Raw genomic sequence first — 19,712 nt, forward strand, 5'->3', positions numbered from 1 at the left:
TGGCTTTACAAGCTGTACACCATTTGTCAAAGAGAGTTCCCTTTTCCCTAGCGAACTCAACATAAGTCTGGGTTGAGGCTTTCTTATGATTTCTAAATTTTTGTCGGTAGGCCTCAGGGACCAGTTCATAGGCACGCAGAATGGCAGCTTTTACAGAGTCATATTTCAGACTGTCTTCAATAGGCAGAGCAGCTACAGCCTCTTGAGCTTTCCCATGAATTTTGCACTGGAGCAAAATAGCCCAAACTTCAGGTGGCCACTGTAAAGCTTTTGCAATGCGCTCAAATGCGCCAAAATAGGAATCAACCTCAGTCTCACGGAACGTAGGCACCAAAACAATATTTTTACCAACACTAAAGGTTCCTGGTGGGAAAGTGGTGGAAGAAGAAGGCTTAGTCACAGGACCATCAGCAGCACTCGGCACATGAGTCAACCTCTGAGACTCAAGCTCTAACCGACGCATCTGAACCTTGACTTCAGCTTCAATCTCCATTTTTTTGACTTCCAGCCGATACTGCATTTCAGCCTGCTGGCCTCGGGCTTTCTCCTGGGATTCCATCTGGAGGCGGGCAAGGCGGACCTTCAACCGAGCCTCCCTTGTGGACCCAGAGCCGCCAAGACTGGGAGAGAGAGGGTCATAGCGAGGCAGCGGTACAGGAGTTGGTGGCCGTTCCTCTGTTTCACTCTCCTCCTCGGTGCCACCTGGAGGATCAACCTTAAGTGGTCGGCTACCAGCCGCTTCACCCAGGATGCCATCCTCCGGCACAGCTGACTCTGTCAGTGCAGACATTTTAATAAACCCCAATTCCACCAACAACAAGAGCCTTCAACTCTTTTTTCAGAATCTGTTTGGAGTACGTGAGACCAAAGTGATTCGCTATCTGAGCCAAATCCTCCTTACGATAGCTATCAATCAAGGTGAGGGAGGGAGAATCCAAGAAGCTATCCATGTCAAGCTGAGACATGACTGATTACCAAAAAGGTGCACAGCTGCACAATCAATTAACCAAAATTTCCGGAGTTTGAGCAACAATAACTACTTTTAGCACCGGGAATCCTTTAACGGATATATTCCCGGACGAGCCCCCACTTATGTTACAACCCGGCTCGCAGGGGAAAGGGAAGCAACACAAAACCCAGTTGGTAAAACGTAGTTTATTGTTACCCAAAATGACCGGGAACACCGGTTAACAAATTAAAAAAGGAAGAAAACAACCAAGGAAGAGGGCCGGTGGGTGCTGTTTAAATCAAAAACCAAATATAACAAAAAGAGGACTCTCTAAGAGCTAAATATGGATAATCAAACTATCTCAAAACAAAAAGGAAAACAAAGGCTGTCTACACTTACCAAAAAACCAAAGTACAACAAAACAGCACCCCTGCACCTAGTGTCTCTAAACATAAAAGGAACTAGGTGTGGAAACTTAACAGAATCAGTCACAAGGTTAAACACAACTAAATCCTGGCCACACTCCACAGGTTTAACAAACAAAAGAAAAACCACAAAGGAACACACGGTAGCCACTAGCTAATTTTAGCCTAACAAACAAAGTTCTGCACAACACACACAGGCGAGCTGTCCCACAATCATCAGCCGCCCAGACTGACAGACTTGCAGGGGTTTATCAGGTGTTCACCCCTGATTGGACGGCTGGGATTGGCCAGCCCCAGACACGGCGCACCAATCAGGGACCCAGGTGATCGGAGGGATGGACTGCCAGGAGCCGGGAGGCCACCCCAATCAGGCCAACGAGGGAGGAGCTGTGCAGCTTGGCAGGGGCAGGGGGAGAAAACAAGATTAAAACAAAACATAAAGGAGGAAAGGGCAGCGGCCGTAACACACCCATACTTCCACCGTAATATTTACACACTCTTACTATAAAATAAAAAGGATGAAACACTTTTTTTTTTACTTCAGGTTCTGTGTTGCAGAGACTATAAAAAAATATTCTTCCATAAGGTATTAAGTGAAATTATGGAATAATTATTTTTTACAGTCTCTCCAACACAGAACATGAAGCAAAAAAGGCGACTGACCTTTGTAGAAAAGTAAAATGTTTGAAGTTTAGATCTTAATATTTAAATTTTTCTACAGTTGAATTGTTTGACATTCACTGTGCTTGTAGTGATTGTAGTTGTATGAGAGGTATTGGGTGAAATTATGGAATAATTCATATTTAGTCTCTGCAACACAGAACTTGAAGTACAAAAACGAAAAAAGTGTTTCATCCTTTTCTTTTATAGTAATAGTTTGTAAATATTACGGTGGAAGCATGGGTGTAATCAAGGTAATGAATGAAATATATGAAAAAAAATATCTGCATTATCTCAAACTCAGTACTTCATATCTCTCTGTTTTTGAGCCGCATTGATTCATTTGCCGTAAAGACTGAAATAGGAGCACACATGAAATTTAGGAGCGGCTGATTTGACCACGTAAATACGAATGACAGCTGCTTGACCGCAGTTTCTCAGCCTACAGTCGGCCGTCGGGTTGAGGTGTCCAGCCGTAACTCTTGTTTTCTTCTTTTCCTAAACATCCACGCATGGACACACACACACACAGCCAGGAAGTCAGCAGGGTCAACCCAGTTCACTACATCCGTGTTTTTCGCACAAGACATGGTACAAGGTGTACGACACTTAAGGAAGCCTTACACCATGGTCTCGTCTCCCGCTGCAGGACCGAGAACAAGGTAAAAGAGAATATTACATTGTATCTTTCTGGATTAGTGTGTGAATATGAAGAAAAAATGTCAGTTTAAGAAAAAAGTCCGGTTAGTACTGTTGTTCTCTCAGAAGTAGGTTGCTTTGGATAAAAGTGCCTGCTAAATGACAGTAGTAGTAGTAGTAGTAGTAGTAGTAGTAGTAGTAGTAGTAGTAGTAGTAGTATCAACTCTTTCCCATAAATGATCAACTAGAACTGATCAGCAGGGGCTAAGTAGCAATAACGCAATAAGTTTGCTACTGACAGATATACTGTAAGTACTGGACTAAAAGCAAAAGACTGATCATGAAGGTAACATGTCTTTCTTTCTTCCACAGCTGAGTCACTGAGCAGGAACTGGAGAAATAATATGGGGAGCCAATGCTCTTCCCTTAGAAGGGACAAAACAAAAAGAGACAAAACAAACCAGAAGAAAGAGGAAGTTTCCGACACAGTGAAAGAACAGTCTCCTCTCCTCCAAAGACAGACTCTGCAGGACAAAGGGGAACATCTTGAGGCAGGATCGGTGAATGAGACTCCATGCAGCCAAGCTGGATTCACTTCCCCAGAACAAAATGACTTCAGTGAAAGTCTGGCAAACGAGTACACGTCTGCAGGCGTTCATAACCCGAGGTGAGATCTTCATTATCGCTCCAATAAAGGTGTCCACATTTATTTGCATTCTTATTAAGGTTTAGTTAACAAATTCTAAATGACCTTACTGTGTTTCTCTTTTATCAGCCCTTGTCTGTCTGATTTGGAATCATCTGCTGCAGAGCAGAAAGGTGAGTTTTTCTTTATATACTGAGTGTGGGAGCAAGGAGTGTTTTTTGTTTACACATCTGTCACTTGGCCAAAGGGGGAAGTTGTGGGTGTGTATGTGTGTGGAGGTGTGTCTGTGCGTCTGTCACTGGGTGGGGTGAAGCAATCATATTATCAGCGACACCTGCTTGTCATTTTGGGTTTTGTTTGTCAGAGAGAGAGAGGAGCTGATCATTTCTGTTGACCGCTATATGCGCAATATACCAAATATAAGCATTATATGCATATGCAATATAGTTAAACATCCATTGAATGCAAGCCACCATCTGTCATTTGAAAGTGAAATATTTTAACTGCAGGCCAACAAATAAATAACCAAAGAATGCATCTACTGTTTCATGTTGGTTTTTTGGATTCAGCGTGTCGGACAGATCTCAGCCAGTACTCTCTCAGTGGCTAATTGTTTTGAAAGATAGTCGCCTTACACTGAGGATTAACCTTGATTGTAGATGGACATGAGACATCAGACGCTGCTGCTAAGGTCCACAGACTGTTTATGCTGTAGTAGACCCTTTTTGTGTTTTTAAACAATGATGACGTAGACCAAGGGGATTATCAACTAAGGACGGTGAATGTTTCCTTAACAAGTTGATTTTTGACAAATGGTGTCCGATTTCTAGATCCATGTTCTTAATGAATGGGTTGAAGACGTGGTCCGCAATTGAAAACAGAAGTTTACAAGATATAGTATTATTTTACCAGAAAACAAGCTTAGATTAAAGAGATTTGGAGAGAGATTTAAGGAATTGGAGCCCGTGACACCGTGCAAATGGCAACAGACGGCAAACAAAAAACAGGAACTGACGCAATAGGTTACCGCCAAAACACTAAAAGTATAGGTTCTTGGATGTTTTGTTGTGCAATGATTTGCCCCATGGCTTTTTATAGATACAACTTGGATAAGTATGAGACTACTGCTATGAAATGTCATAACATGTTAGAGTTTTGTTTTTACAGAAGCTGACTGGGTGGACAACAACAGGGCTGACCTCATTCAGAACATTACTGAAGTGATGCCGATAGCAGATCTGATGCTTCAGAGGGGAATTATCCATAAAGAGATGTACAACCGAATCAAGAGTGAAAGTGTGGCGCAGGATGGGATGAGGGAAATCTTCAGCACTACCACGTGTACAAAAACTAAATCTGCCTTCTACAGAATCCTCCAAGAAATTCATCCTGAGATAAGTCCTAGTATGTCAAGTTTATTTACTAGTCTCTCTTAAACATGAATGATGAAAAAGAAAGATAACTTGGTCCTGAGCACTAAGAACATTGCCTATCGTCAAAATTAAAAACCACAGATCCAATTGTTTCCAGCATATTTCATGGAAAATCATACTGATTGATGGTTTAATGTAAACAATTTCAAGTGTAGAACAAAGGTAGAAATTTTGCCAAAATAGTAAATTGTAAAACCTCAAAACAAACTAAAAAATAATAATTTTTTTTTTACCTGCAACAGAAGATTTCATCAAAGAAGTCGTCAGAAGGAACAAAGAATATTTGAGGCAAAAGTGTTTGTGGCAGCTTGAAGGCACTGGAAAATCTCGTGAGGATGAAAAACCACTGGACAAGATTTACACAGAGCTTCACATTGTTCAAGGAGAGAATGAAGATATCAATAAACAACATGAGATTTGGGAAATTGAAGATAAATCAAGGAACCAAACAGCAGAGGGGATTAAAATCAACTGCAATAATATCTTTAACACCACTCCAGAAAACACGGCATCATCTAAGAGAGACAAAAGACAAGTGAAAACCATCAGGACTGTGATGACCAAGGGAATAGCTGGAATTGGAAAAACTGTCTCTGTGAAGAAGTTCATTCTTGACTGGGCTGACGGTCGTGCCAATCAGGACTTGGACTTCATTTTCATGTTCCCATTCAGGGAGCTGAATCTGGTCATAGATGAGGAGTTCAGCCTTGAGGAACTAGTGAGGGAATTCCATCCACAGCTTAGTGACAAAGCAGCTGCAATAATATTTTCAGAAATAAAAACGTACAAAGTCTTGTTCATTTTTGATGGTCTCGATGAAAGTCAGCTGAAACTGAAATTCAAAGACACCAAAAGACTCTCAGAGCCCTCAAAGAAATCCTCAGTGGACACTCTGGTGACCAACCTTATCCGAGAGCATCTTCTTCCTTCTGCACTTGTCTGGATAACATCAAGACCAGGAGCAGTTCAACGGATCCCTCGAGAGTATGTTTACCTTTGGACGGAGGTCAGAGGTTTTAATGATCCACAAAAGAAGATCTACTTCAGGAATGGAGTTGAGGACAAGGAGGTTGCTGAAAGAATCATCAACCTCATCACCATGTCACGAAGCTTATACATCATGTGTCACATCCCCATCTTCTGCTGGATTGCCTCAAAAGTTCTTGAGTATTTGCTTTTAAAATCAGGCAATACTCAAGATGAAACCATAAAGACACCAACAACTCTCACTGAGATGTACTCGCACTTCTTTCTCATCCAGATGACGGTTGCTACCGACAAATACGACGAGGAGGAGAAGACTGAAGCAGAGGAGATCTTCAAGTCAAATGAGGAGTCTATCTCCAGATTAGGCAGGTTGGCATTTGAAAAGCTGGAAAAAGGTGAAATCATCTTCAGTGGGGAAGATCTGAAAAAGTACGGCATTGACATGGACAAAGCTGGAGTCTACTGTGGATTCTGTACAGCGATATTCAAAGTGGAGGAGTGTGTTCAATACCAAGAAACTCTACTGCTTTGTGCATTGTGTACCGAAGTTTAGCAAGAAAATCCATTGAGTCTCCAATCCTCAAGAATTTCTTACTGGTAGGATCTGATGAGGATCTTGAGTCTGTCCTGGATGCAGATCCAGTTGATCTACCCCTAGATGAGTTGATGGAAATTGCAATAGCTAATTCAGCTCCAAGAGAAACGGGAGAACTGGACATGTTCCTCAGGTTCCTAATTGGTTTGTCCTTACAGTCAACACAAGAACTGCTTCATGGCCTGATTCAGCAGACAGAGGAACACTCTGAAGTTGTTGAAGAGATTGTGAAGAGTCTAAAAGAAATAGATCTAGATAACTGCTCACCTGAAAAATGCCTGAACCTTGTCCACTGCCTGGTTGAGCTGAAGGATACTGCCATACATGATGCTGTCCAGCGGTATCTTGCACCAAATCAGAGTCCAGAAACACAACTCTCCCCTGTTCAGTGTTCAGCTTTGGCAGATTCCATTCTCATGTCCACTACACCTCTGGATGAATTCAACCTGATGAAATTCAGGCCGACAGTAAAAGGTATTTTACGGCTTCTCCCAGCTGTGAGGAACAATAATGACAATTTATGTTCACAAATACAAAAAAAACAATCCGGTTTTGAATGACTGTCTCTGAAATTTTTCAGAAGCAATCTCTTCAGCTCTGCAGATGCCAAACTCTGTGCTGACTGAGCTGCATCTGGTAAACAATAACAACTATTCTGATGACCACATTCACATCTTGGCTAACGGACTAATAAATGCACAATGTCAACTGGAAGCTCTCAGGTTGGTAAAACTTTTTTAATGTATTTCTTAAAGTACCTCTGTCATTTTTAATGAAAGCGATAAGTGAAGAAACAGAAAAGAGAAAAAAAAGGCAATTTTCTTCCAAAGTTGGCTGACTATGTGTTTTCCAATCTTGTTTGACTTCCCTGTCGGTCTGTATCGTCCACACCTCTTCTTTTTTAACCCGTGTATGTGTTTATACACACACAATCTCAAGTCTCTTTGTGTACTCTCTGCGTCCCTTTCTTTGGTTTCTCGTTTTTTATGTGATGTGTCTTGCCATAATCCTTGGCTATGACGGTTGGAGGTTGTGGGGTCAGACATCCAGTGGTGTGTTCCACTGTTGAGTAGGACTTCTAGGTTCTAGTTATTAATAATTAATAGAAGATGACTTATTAAAATTAATTATCAACATGAATCAATGAAAATGGGGCACCACCTGACTTTATCAGGAAAATAATAACAGCAAAAACATCTCAAAGTAGCAGTTATTCCATACGTGCCAGCATGTTGCCACAGGTGGTCAGAGTCCACAGACCTTTGCAACCAGCAGCTGTGACAAATATGTATAAAACAAACACAAACAACTTCTCTCATTCAAATGAATCCGAATTTATTCCTACAAGTGTTAAAATATAGGGAGGCAACACCTGGGATAAATGTGTGTGTGTGTGTGTGTGTGTGTGTGTGTGTGTGTGTGTGTGTGTGTGTGTGTGTGTGTGTGTGTGTGTGTGTGTGTGTGTGTGTGTGTGTGTGTGTGTGTGTGTGTGTGTGTGTGTGTGTGTGTGTGTGTGTGTGTGTGTGTGTGTGTGTGTGTGTGCGTGCGTGTGTGTGTGTGTGTGTGTCAGTCAAGATGGCTGTTCAAACATATGAAAAGAAAGATGGATGGCTGACAAAATCATGTGGTGACTGAGTCTCGCGTGATTCAAAATGGCGGAAGAGATTTCGTCTCTTCAAGTGAAAACAAACTCGGAGGCTTAATGACCAAGATAAGAGTGTACGTGTGTGTCACGCCAGCTGCCTGAACAGCAAAGAACATCCACATCTTCATTCATATTCACAACACAACAGCCACATCTTCATCCAGACCTGCAGGGGGCAGACCAACATTCAGTGACCACCACAGTACCCAACTTCCTGTCAGGTCAAACCAACTTCTTGAAGACAACCATATTGCCTTCAGAGTAACATGTGGAGCTGAAGACAAAGCCAGAAAAGTTTGGTGTTGAAAACCAAGCAATGAGAGCTTGAAGAGAAGGAACCAAATAACCTGCACAACAAAAACCCCTCAGTTAAAAGGTCAACACGCAACTGGTGGGATACTTTGACAATACTTACCTTGTTGATGGAATGAAGAAAGGACAATGTTTTCAACCTACTACTACTACTACTACTACTACTACTACTACTACTACTACTACTACTACTACTACTGTTACACTGTTACCCTACTGTACCCAACCATTACAACCTGATATCACAAAAATCCGTGAAATGCCCACGACCTCTCACCACTATTTTCGGTGGTACCAACACGGAAAGTGGTATAATTCCGTGTGAGCACCACGGATATAATACTATGCGAAGTCAATGGGATCCGTGGTCGTGATATATACACGGATTATAACTTTATTATTATTTATATATTATTCTTTGTTATAGTGGCTAAATTATGAATTTTTGTCTCGCAAGGTACTGTTTGTTACTGTCAGTTTGTAAAAGCATGTTTTTAACGCTGTTTTAGCAGTGTTTTATTGAGGTTTTAATGGGAGCACCACGGATATAGTACTATGCAAAGTCAATGGGATCCATCACCCGATTTGACTGCTGTCATACCATTGAATGAAGGACAAAACGATAACAATCATCCCATAGATATGGGCCAATAGGGTCCTACTCTACCTACTAGTAGGTGCAGGAGGCTGTTATCGCCCCTTTCTATGGCTAACTCCATGTTATTAATGCTTGCTATGGAGCTCACACCTCATTATCGCCCCTTTCTATGGCTAACCCCATGTTATTAATGCTCAGTAGGCACAGAAGTTTTGTTATGAAGCTCACACCTCACCTCCCTTTTTTATGTATTTAGCTAGAATTTTAAAACCTGAAAAATAGAATTCAACGTAAAATGCCGGATCTTGTCCATTAAAAACAATACTTTTTGGAACATAGTGTAACAACCACAGATAAGATAAGGCCTTGCCCGCCTGGGCAACACATCAGCATTTGGCCGACTGGTTAGTGAAGTTGACTGTGGTCTGGGAGACTGTGGTTCGAGACACGCTCTGGGCACGACTTGTTCACCACAGTATTTTCCTCATTGTGTTATGGTTTTCTTGTAATATCTTTAACATTTCTAAACACAAAAACACGAAAGTGTCCTTGATAATTCAATAATACAATAGGTTCATCCATTTTAATTAGTTCTCCTTCGATCATGACATGTTATTAATGCTCAGTAGGCACAGGAGATTTGTTATGTATTGTTATAGGTTTGCCTATGAGGCCTATTTCGTGTCTATTTTTGCACAGTTCACTAACGCTTTGAACTTGGAGGCTGAAATTCTAGACTCTGTATCAGGAGGTGACTCTCATCCACTGTGCCGAGGTCCAGACCCGTGCGACCTTCGGAAGTGTCAAAGGTCACCATGTGTGGTGACTTTTTCGGGCCTTTTTTGTGTGTTTTTTGAATAATTCACTAATGCTTTTTGACTTTTGACTATGTTGCAAGGCAGAAGGCCCTTTGCTAGGATCTTCTGGTCCCGTGGCTGTACGACTTCCACAGAGCTAGTTGGCGTTGCAGAGGGTTCACAGAGTTGAGACTTGGCAAGCCCAATCTAGGCCCCATATGGAGGCCACAGGTCAAGTTTTACTTGGTTTGGTCAAATGTTGTGGCAACGGCGTCCGTTCGAATGTTGGAAAAGGTGAAGTTTCAGAGCCCCGCCCATCGAAAAGTACAGGTCCGATCTGCACCAAACTAACGTCTGCGTTACAGCGTTAAAAACATGCTTTTACAAACTGACAGTAACAAACAGTACCTTGTACCTAGAGGGTTTAGAAACGTATAGGTCTGAGAGCCTCCTGACTAATGGAACCGGGCCTATTTTGTGTCTTTTTTTGCATAGTTCACTAACGCTTTTAGCTAGGAGTCTGAATTTTTTATATGTTGTTTGTTGTTTTACAAACTGACAGTAACAAACAGTACCTTGCGCGACAAAAACTCATAATTTAGCCACTATAACAAAGAATAATATATAAATAATAATAATGTCATAATCCTTGTATATATCACGACCACGGATCCCATTGACTTTGCATGGTACAATATCCGTGGTGCTCACACGGAATTATACCACTTTCCGTGTTGATACCACGGTAAATATTGGTGGGAGGTCGTGGGCATTTCACAGATTTTTGTGAGATCAGGTTGCAACCATTACCACTATCTCTGCTACTACAACCAAGAAACCCCTTCATCACCACTCAAAAAAGAACTTCAATAAAAAACAAAAAGGGGAAACAAACTGCAGTTGTTCCTTGCATTGACCAAACTCTTTCAAGTTGGAGTAGAAGCTGAGGGCAAAATCAAACAAAACACCAAACAACTTGACAGTGTGTGTGGGGGTTAGTAGGAGAGGATGAGAGAATAGAGAAGAAAGTAAAACCCAAGACATTAGAATAACTTCTCACCACCAGGAAACCAAGCTCTTCTGATGTTTCCCACACAGAGATGCACCAATGTGAAACTAACTTAACAAGTGCGCTCTGGTCATTCAACTGGGAAGGGCTTTGTTTTCTATTGTGGAAGAACATGTCATCAAGATCCAGCAACGTGAAGGGTCCCTCGTTCGGCTCATCTGGGGTTCGGAGCGTTTGCGAGTCACTCGTTGCAGCGCTGCAGACTGTGGTTGCCATTTCAAAGCAAATAAACGCTTCTTCAGGCCTGATAATTGGAATCAGAAAAGGGTTTATTGCCAAGTTTTCACACGAGGAATTTGTTATGGTGATGATTGGTGCAATACAATACAATTATAAAAACAAATATATAAGAGATAAAATAAAATGTATAAACAATAAAAAGTATAAACAATAATAAAATGTAGACCAGAAATGTACAAAATGAGGTTTTAAAGTGCCGCGTGAGTCTGTACAAAAGTGACTTAGGAACTTAGGATAGGTAAAAGTATAGACAGATATGTACAATGAGGTTTACAAAGTGCCGGATGAGTCTGTGCAAAAGTTACAGGATTGGAATATTTACGTTAGTGTAACATAGAGTGGGATGGGGGGGCAGTCCTTGGTAGACGGGGGGGAGGGGGGACTGGGGCCTTGTTGATGAGGCTGGGGCCTTGTTGATAATGGAGAAGGCCGGCCCATAGCTAGTATCTCTTCATGCTAAAATAGGAGCTGTGGCTTTCTTCAAAGCTCACACTATGAACTTTAAAAACGCCTCAGAATTTAAATTAAGTCTTACCATGTACAATACAGGACTGTGTCCCAACAATATGATTATACAATATTATGTGAACCTTAGTTTCAATATTTCATGAGATTCATAGATACTGTGCTAACTATTGAGCCACCGTGCTGCCTGTCAGGAATCAAACATCAGATAAAAAAAAAGCAGTGGGTTCAAAGTGTCAAAAGAAATTTAGCTTTGGCCAAATTTTTTTTACAAATAAACGTTATCAGTCATTACATGTTTTTATGAGCAACTTAGAAAAGTTAAAGAAATCCTGAATGAGATGTCATTTTTTCTCTTTCTTCTTTGTTTTGTTTTTACAGTCTCTCAGGTAACAGGATATCAGGTGTGCTAAATCAACTGGCAGTTAAATCGGTCATCTCAAATCTAAGAGAGTTGGAGCTGAGTGACGTGCGGACAACTTCATTGATCTCCGTGACCGCTGCTGGGCTGAGCAACCCAAAACTGGAGAAACTCAGGTTAATTTTATACGAATTCTAAACAACTCTGAACTGAGAATTAAGGACAGAGTCGAGATGTGTCCACCAAGTTCATGTTTGAAGTACTTTGTTTATTAAAGATACATGAATATTTGGGAAAGAAGAGGAGAGACAAAAGGGTGAGGGGCCGATCTCAGCAGAACATGTTGGTGTCCCTCTGCAGCGTAGGTCTATAGCAAGATATCTACAGCAAAGCTATGTTCAAGACAAGCCTGCTCTAGTCTTGTCCTGTAGCTGCAGCTATGACTACTGGCCCTAACTCACTAGAGTTTACACTAACTAGGCTTTACTGAACAGAAACGCTATAACGTTGTTTTTAAAAAGGTGGAGGTGGTGTCTTCCTCCTTAACCCAAATTGGAATTTGGCTCCACAGTAACAGTGTCTCAGAAATAATTCCTCTAAAACACTTAAGTTGGCTTTATTAAATGTTAGGTCTTTAGATGTAAAAAACATTTTTAATTAATTCATTTATCACTAAGTACACCGTGGATTTTATGTTTTTAACTGAAACTTGGTTAGACCAAAATAACAGTGCAGCTGTACTCGACCCATCCTGGTTATAGTTTTATCAGTAAACAGGACAGCAGGAGGGATTGGAGTCTTATTTAAAGAATAATTTCAATGTAAGCAGTTTACTCCTGGAAGTTTTCAGTCTTTTGAATGTGTGGTTATACAGCTGTTTCTGAATGTTCACAGGCCCCCCAAATACTGTGCAGACTTTTTTATGACCTCAGTGAACTGCTGTCTATTATACATTATGTGTTGATTTTTACCGTTTAATTATTGTTAGTGAATTTAACATCCATGTGGACAACCATCAGAATAAAGACAATAACGTTCTTAGTAAAACTCTGGTTGTTCCTGGATTTACATGTTTCCATTTCAACTTACCAAACCATTTTCAGATGGCTCCAATAAATAACAACGTTTTTAATGTACATTCTTCGTTTATATTCACCATCAGTTTTTATGATCATGTCATTCCTAAATCTGACCCGTAAACAATGACGTTGCACCCAATTATACCTCTAATTTAAAATAATTGTAATTTTTATGTATCAAAAGGCTGAACCGAAACATTGGAATCTCTGATATCTGTAAGGAGCTCGCAACAGCATTCACATCCAAACCATCCAACCTGCGAGAATTGGAACTGAGTTACAACAACTTTACAGATTCAGAGATGGAAGTCCTCTCAAGAGCACTGACAGGTGCCAACTGTAAACTGGAGACACTGAGGTAAAGGTTGTCACCGGTGCTCAGAACATTTTCAAATAGTATAATTCTTATATTTAATAAGATTTAGTACAAATATAAGATGTTTTTTTGATATTCTTTACTCTCTGCTAATTTAATATGTTGATCACTTTTTAGTCTCAGTCACAACAAATTGACTGTGGAAGGCTGTAAGATGTTGGGCTCAGAACTCAGCTCCAGACCTTCCCGTCTAAGAGAGCTACAACGACCTGCACAGCTCAGGACTGATGGAGCTCTGTAATCCACTGATGAGCCAACACTGCAGCTTGAAAACTCTGAGGTGAGAATAATAAACAACTATTAATCACTTTGATTTCTCCCAATTATAGCCATGTATAAATATTTTACAATATAGCAATAATAACATGTTGAAATATAATGACATTGAAATGGTCATATTCTGTATTTATTATTATTGCAAAATTTGATATCTGATTTTGAAAAACAGAAAACAAAATAAAACAAATTGATGATGCTTTATTTAAAATATTGCAACAAGTATCTCTAAATGGCTTTTCTGTCACATATGGTCCATGCTCACAGAAATAAATATGAAGAGCAAAGGGGACATCATGGGAAACTGGTACTGATAATGAATTCTGCTGCTTTTCTAAAGTGCTGGTTGTATCCTGCAGGTTGTGTTTCTGTAAAGTGACAGGAGATGAATGTTCCTCTGTGGCGTCGGCTCTGAGGTCTGACCACTGCAAGCTCAGAGAGCTGGACCTGAGCTTCAATTACCTCACTGATCAACAAATCAAACTGCTGACTGAAATACAGGAGGATTCACGCTGCAGTCTGGAGAACCTCAAGTATGTTTTACAGGTTATCTGAATGACATTAATGTCATTGACAGAGATTGAAATTTAAATATTCAAAGAGATAAAAGAAAAAAAATTAAGCTGAATCATTAAAATAAGAATAAACAAGACAAGAAACATCAAAAACCACTTTGGTACTTGGCAAAAGGTAAAAATTGTTCTATGACAGTGTATTTGTAGTTTTTACCTTTCATTTTTTTTATTTCTCATTAGTGTGGACCATAATGAAGAATGCTGGGTCAATCTGAAGCTACTCAGACAATGTAAGAACATAATTATCTCTTATGCAAACTCAATCACTGATGTGATGAGTTTCACAGGTCAAAAGTTAAACTGCAGTTGTATGTTTTTACGTTTTTTTTTTTTTTCATGTTTCTTCTAATTAAATTAGGACTAATTTGCAGTATTCTATGCTGATTACCAATATGCTGTTTGAATATTACTCATTTAAATATTACCAAGGTAGAGATCAAGAACAATTCTGTATGTCCTGATTTGCAGATGCCTGTGATCTGACGCTGGATCCCAACACAGCTGGAAAGATTATCATTTTGACTGAGGAGAACAAATTGGCAACATTTGACACAGAGATGCAACAACATCCTGATCATCCAGATAGATTTGCTATACCTCAAGTGCTCTGTGAGGAGGCTCTGACTGGTCGTCATTACTGGGAGGTTGAGTTTGATTCAAAATCAGGTGAAGTTGGAGTTGCATACAAAAGTATTGTCAGGAATGGGGACTGTTCAGTTGACTTCTCTTTGGGAAAAAATGAAAAGTCTTGGTGCTGGGAAATTGAAGGAAGTTTTCATCACAACCATTCACCTGAAACATTTTTGGTGTCAAAAACAAGCAACGTAGGAGTGTATCTGGACTGGCCAGCAGGAATGTTATCCTTCTTTGAAGTCTTTCCTGAAACACTGACACATCTGTACACTGTACGCACAACCTTCCCTCAACCACTCTATCCTGGTTTTGGACTTGAAAGTGGATCTGTGAACCTCAGGAAAATACATATGGAATAATGAAAAGAGGCAAAAGTCACTGACTCGGCTTAATTGTTAAGGGTAGGTGTCTAAAAAAACTGTGACACATTCAATAAAATGTTGTAAAATTTGAGAATTCATGTAGATAAAGGCCCACTCAGAGGATGTAGGTGATGGACTAGAGTGGTTCCTCCCCCCAAAATCTAGTTCATATTAACAGAGATGTAAAAACATCAATCACAACAAAGGGAGCTGTTGTATTGTACTTTAATCTCATGGTACATTAAAAAAGCATGTCACACACGTTTGTGTAAGCTTCATGGTGTATTTGATTTGACTATAAAATGTTGCTGTATTTTACATATTTGTACTTTTTGAACTTCATTTTTCTGCTATTTTGAATATTTCTTTTTTCCATTGTAAGTGGTATAAAAAGTTTCTGTCAATGGTTCTATGTAAATATAATGTATCCATCCACCAAAGCAGCAACAAGCATTTTCTTTTATATTCAAACATAACTCTCAATTTCATTCAAAGAATATTAGCTTGCTTTTAAGAACTGTTGCATATCTCTGCATATCACGCATTTTTAACTTTTGGCTTCTGTCCTGGTGGTGTCATGTGGTCTCTTAAGACAAGTACTTGTTGCTTCATGGCGCTATGTCAGTCATACAGTAACAACAATAACAATCATCATCAACAAGAATACTGTTATACATCGTTGTAAAAGCAAATCAGCTAAAATGTTCAAAAATTCCTTTGTACTGCTTTAATTTCGACTTATACAAGTTCAGGTCATGGGGCCTAGGAGCCAGGACAAAGAGAGGTCCAGACCTCCCTCCCCAGCCACCTCAACTAGATCCTCTGGGGTGAAACTGGTGTTTTCAAGCCAGCTAAGGTACGTATCTCTCCAGTTCGTCCTGGATCATATGTGTGGGTCTCTGCCCCGTCAGGCATGTCCAAAACACCACCTGGGGGTATATTACCCAGATCCCCAAACCACCTCAATTGGCTGTTCTGGAGGTGGAGGAGCAGCAACTCTACTACAAGTCCCTCCTGAATGGTTGATCTTACACACTAGCTCTGACCAAGAGTACAGACACCCTGGATTCATTTCAGTGGAAGAAATTAACTTCAGCCAGTAAATAAACTTGTAAAAAGTCCTGCAATTTGGCTCAAGTCTCTCTTCATCACACCAGACTACTAAGGAGTTAGTATCACTGTACACCTCACGATGATCTGCCTGTCAATCTCTCACTTAATTTTTTCCTTTACTTTGAACAAGACCTTAAAATACTACATAGAATAGAATAGAACAAAATACAATACATAAACAACAATTGACTTTATTGTCAAACAAAACATACAGTAGCCAGTGCACATCTGGCTGAAATTTCGATGCAACAGCTCGCCATCAGACTGGTAAATAATAAAATTATATAAAATTGGAATATATACAAAAGTCTAATATAACAAATATTTTTTGCAGACCGGTCCTGGTCTGCAAATATCAAGGCTGTCGCAAAGAAGGCTCAACGTCTGCACTTCCTGAGAGTGCTGAGGAAGAACATCAGCCAGAAGCTGCTGACGACCTTCTACCGATCCTCTATTAAGAGCATCCTGACCTACTGCACCCCGATGTGGTTCTCCCACTGCACTGAGGCAGAACGGAAGAAGCTCCAGAGAGTGGTCAACACAGCACAGAGGATCGTGGGCAAGATCGTGGACCAGCACCTGCGATTAAGTACCTGTAATTTTGTTATGAAATATGAACAATGACAATAAAGAATCTTGAGTCCTGAATCAAGACAATGGAAAAGTTGTGTCTGTAATTGAAATGTGTTGAATCCAGTCCCTGGTGGTGTGTGAATAAGGAGATAAGGAGCTGGAGCCGGAGGAGCCAGAAGAGCCGGAGGGAGCCGGAGCTTGTGCAAGAGGTTGAGAGATACCGGCTAGAGATAGTTGGGCTCACCTCCACACATAGCTTGGGCTCTGGAACCCAGCTCCTTGAAAGGTGCTAGACCCTCCACTACTCTGGAGTTGCCCAGGGTGAGAGGTGGCGAGCTGGTGTGGGCTTGGTTATAGCCCCCCAGCTCAGTCGCCATGTGTTGGAGTTCACCCCGGTGAACGAGAGGGTCGATTCTTTGTGCTTTCGGGTCAGGAAAAGGTCTCTTACTATGGTTTATGCCTCCAGACCGAACAGCAGTACAAGGTACCTGGCCTCCTTGGGGTCCCTGGGAGGGGTACTTGATAGTGCTCCAACTGGGGACTCCATTGTTCTACTGGGGGACTTCAATGTTCACATGGGCAATGTCAGTTATACCTGGAGAGGCGTGATTGGGAGGAACGACCTCCTTGATCTGAACCCGAGCAATGCTCTGTTATTGGACTTCTGTGCCAGTCAAGGTTTCTCCATAACAAACACCATGTTCAAGCATTAGGGTGTCAATCAGTGCACGTGGCACCAGGACACTCTAGGACACGCCGGAGGTCAATGATCGACTTTGTTGTCCTTTCATCTGATCTTCGGCCGTATGTCTTGGACACTCGGGTGAAGAGAGAGACTGAGCTGTCAACTAATCCCCATCTGGTGGTGAGTTGGATATGTTGGCGGAGGAGGAAGTTGGATAGACCGGGCAGACCCAAACGTATTGTAACGGTCTGTTGGGAACGTCTGGCTGAGCCCTCTGTCAGGGAAGTCTTCAAATCTAATCTTCGAGAGAACTTCTCCCAGATTCCGGAGGAGAGTGAGGACATTGAGTCAGAGTGGACCAGGTTATCTGCCTCCATTGTTTACGCAGAAGCTCAAAGTTTTGGACGCAAGGTCTCTGGTGCCTGTCGTGGCAACGACCCCCGAACCCAGTGGTGGACACCGAAAGTAAGGTACAGTATGCTGTCAGACTGAAGAAGGGATCCTAGCAGGCCCTGTTGGCAGTGGGGGGAGAGTACTGCTTCCCCTATCTGAGGTGCAGGACGGGAGGGGATCCAGTTTGGGAACCATGGGATTTCATCTCTGCTTTTTGAAGCAATACTAATCTGATCCTCCTCTGGACCGAGCAGAAGATCCACTGAAATATTATTGGACAGAGCACAAAACACTATATCAAAACCTATACCACCTAGCCAAACAGTTCCTTGTGACACCAGCCTCCTCGGTTCCTTGTGTAGGAGTATTTTCCAAGTCTGGAGAATTGTCTAAAAAAAACAAAAAAAAAAACGTTTGACCCCTTTTACTGTGCAAAAATGACTTTTCTTGGATAAAAAAACCCTGCAGCAACACAAGTATTTTCACAACATTGTTTTTAAATTATTATTGTTTCATGGGTGCATTACTCAGAATCTTTAATAAGGTACTAAAAGCACATAAGTACAACACACATCTGTACATTGTACCCACCAAATGTTTGGACACACCTTCTCATTCAATCAAATGGGGAAGCGTGTCCAAACTTTTGGTCTGTACTGTACATAAGTGTGATTATATTGATATTATATACACAATAGATGCATCACATTCGCAGGGCTTTGTTTGGTGCCATCGCTACTGCCAGCAGATGTCCCCCAGGGAATTGAATGAAGCTTCGGGTAGTGAACTATGGAAGGTTACGGGTTATGAGGATAACTGTAAATCTCCCTTGAATTCATTAAATGTATCATACATTTAATAAAAAACATAATTAAATAATTAAATTTACTACAAAATAATTAAATATATCATGAAATCATTAACTACAACATAGAATGATGAAATATGCAATTAAATAATTAAATCTACCATTAATAATGAATTTAAATGCTAAAATGTCCTTTTTTAAGAAAACCTTTATTTAAAAAACACATTTAATGATTTCACTGGGTATTCATTTATTTCATGCCTCTTGTGTGAGTGCTGTTGTCATGAAATAATTTAAACTGTCAAACCCAGCCATCAAACTCAGTGGGCGGGGCTTGTGCGGCTTGTCCACAGACCGTGACGTTACAGTACGTGGTCAAATCAGCCGCTCTTACATTTCATGTGCGCTCCTATTTTAGTCTTTACGGTAAATGGATGATTGCGGCTCAAAAACAGAAAGATATGAAGTACTGAGATTGAAATAATGCAGATATTTTTTTCATATATTTCTTTCATTACCTTGATTACACCCATGCTTCCACCATAATATTTACACACTCTTACTATAAAAGAAAAGGATGAAACACTTTTTTCTTTTTACTTCAGGTTCTGTGTTGCAGAGACTATAAAAAATAATTCTTCCATCAAATTATGAAACAATTATTTTTTACAGTCTCTCCAACACAGAACATGAAGCAAAAAAGGCGACTGACCTTTGTAGAAAAGTAAAATGTTTGATGTTTAGATCTTAATATTTCAATTTTTCTACAGTTAGATTGTTTGAAATTCACTGTGCTTGCAGTGATTGTAGTTGTATGTGAGGTATTGAGTGAAATTATGGAATAATTCATTTTTATAGTCGCTGCAACACAGAACTTGGAGTAAAAAAACGAAAAAAGTGTTTCATCCTTTTCTTTTATAGTAATAGTTTGTAAATATTACGGTGGAAGCATGGGTGTAATCAAGGTAATTAATGAAATATATGAAAAAAAATATCTGCATTATCTCAAACTCAGTAC

The 19,712-nt window shown here is 40.5% G+C and overlaps 1 pseudogene; it reads left to right on the forward strand.

The window, feature by feature from the left end:
* The first annotated feature begins 3,049 nt into the window (after nucleotides 1–3,049).
* On the forward strand, nucleotides 3,050–15,375 carry LOC133421906 (NLR family CARD domain-containing protein 3-like; annotated as a pseudogene).
* The last annotated feature ends 4,337 nt before the right edge of the window (nucleotides 15,376–19,712 follow it).

The sequence above is a fragment of the Cololabis saira genome, chromosome 21 (assembly GCF_033807715.1).
Source record: "Cololabis saira isolate AMF1-May2022 chromosome 21, fColSai1.1, whole genome shotgun sequence".
NCBI classification, from domain to species: Eukaryota; Metazoa; Chordata; class Actinopteri; order Beloniformes; family Belonidae; genus Cololabis; species Cololabis saira.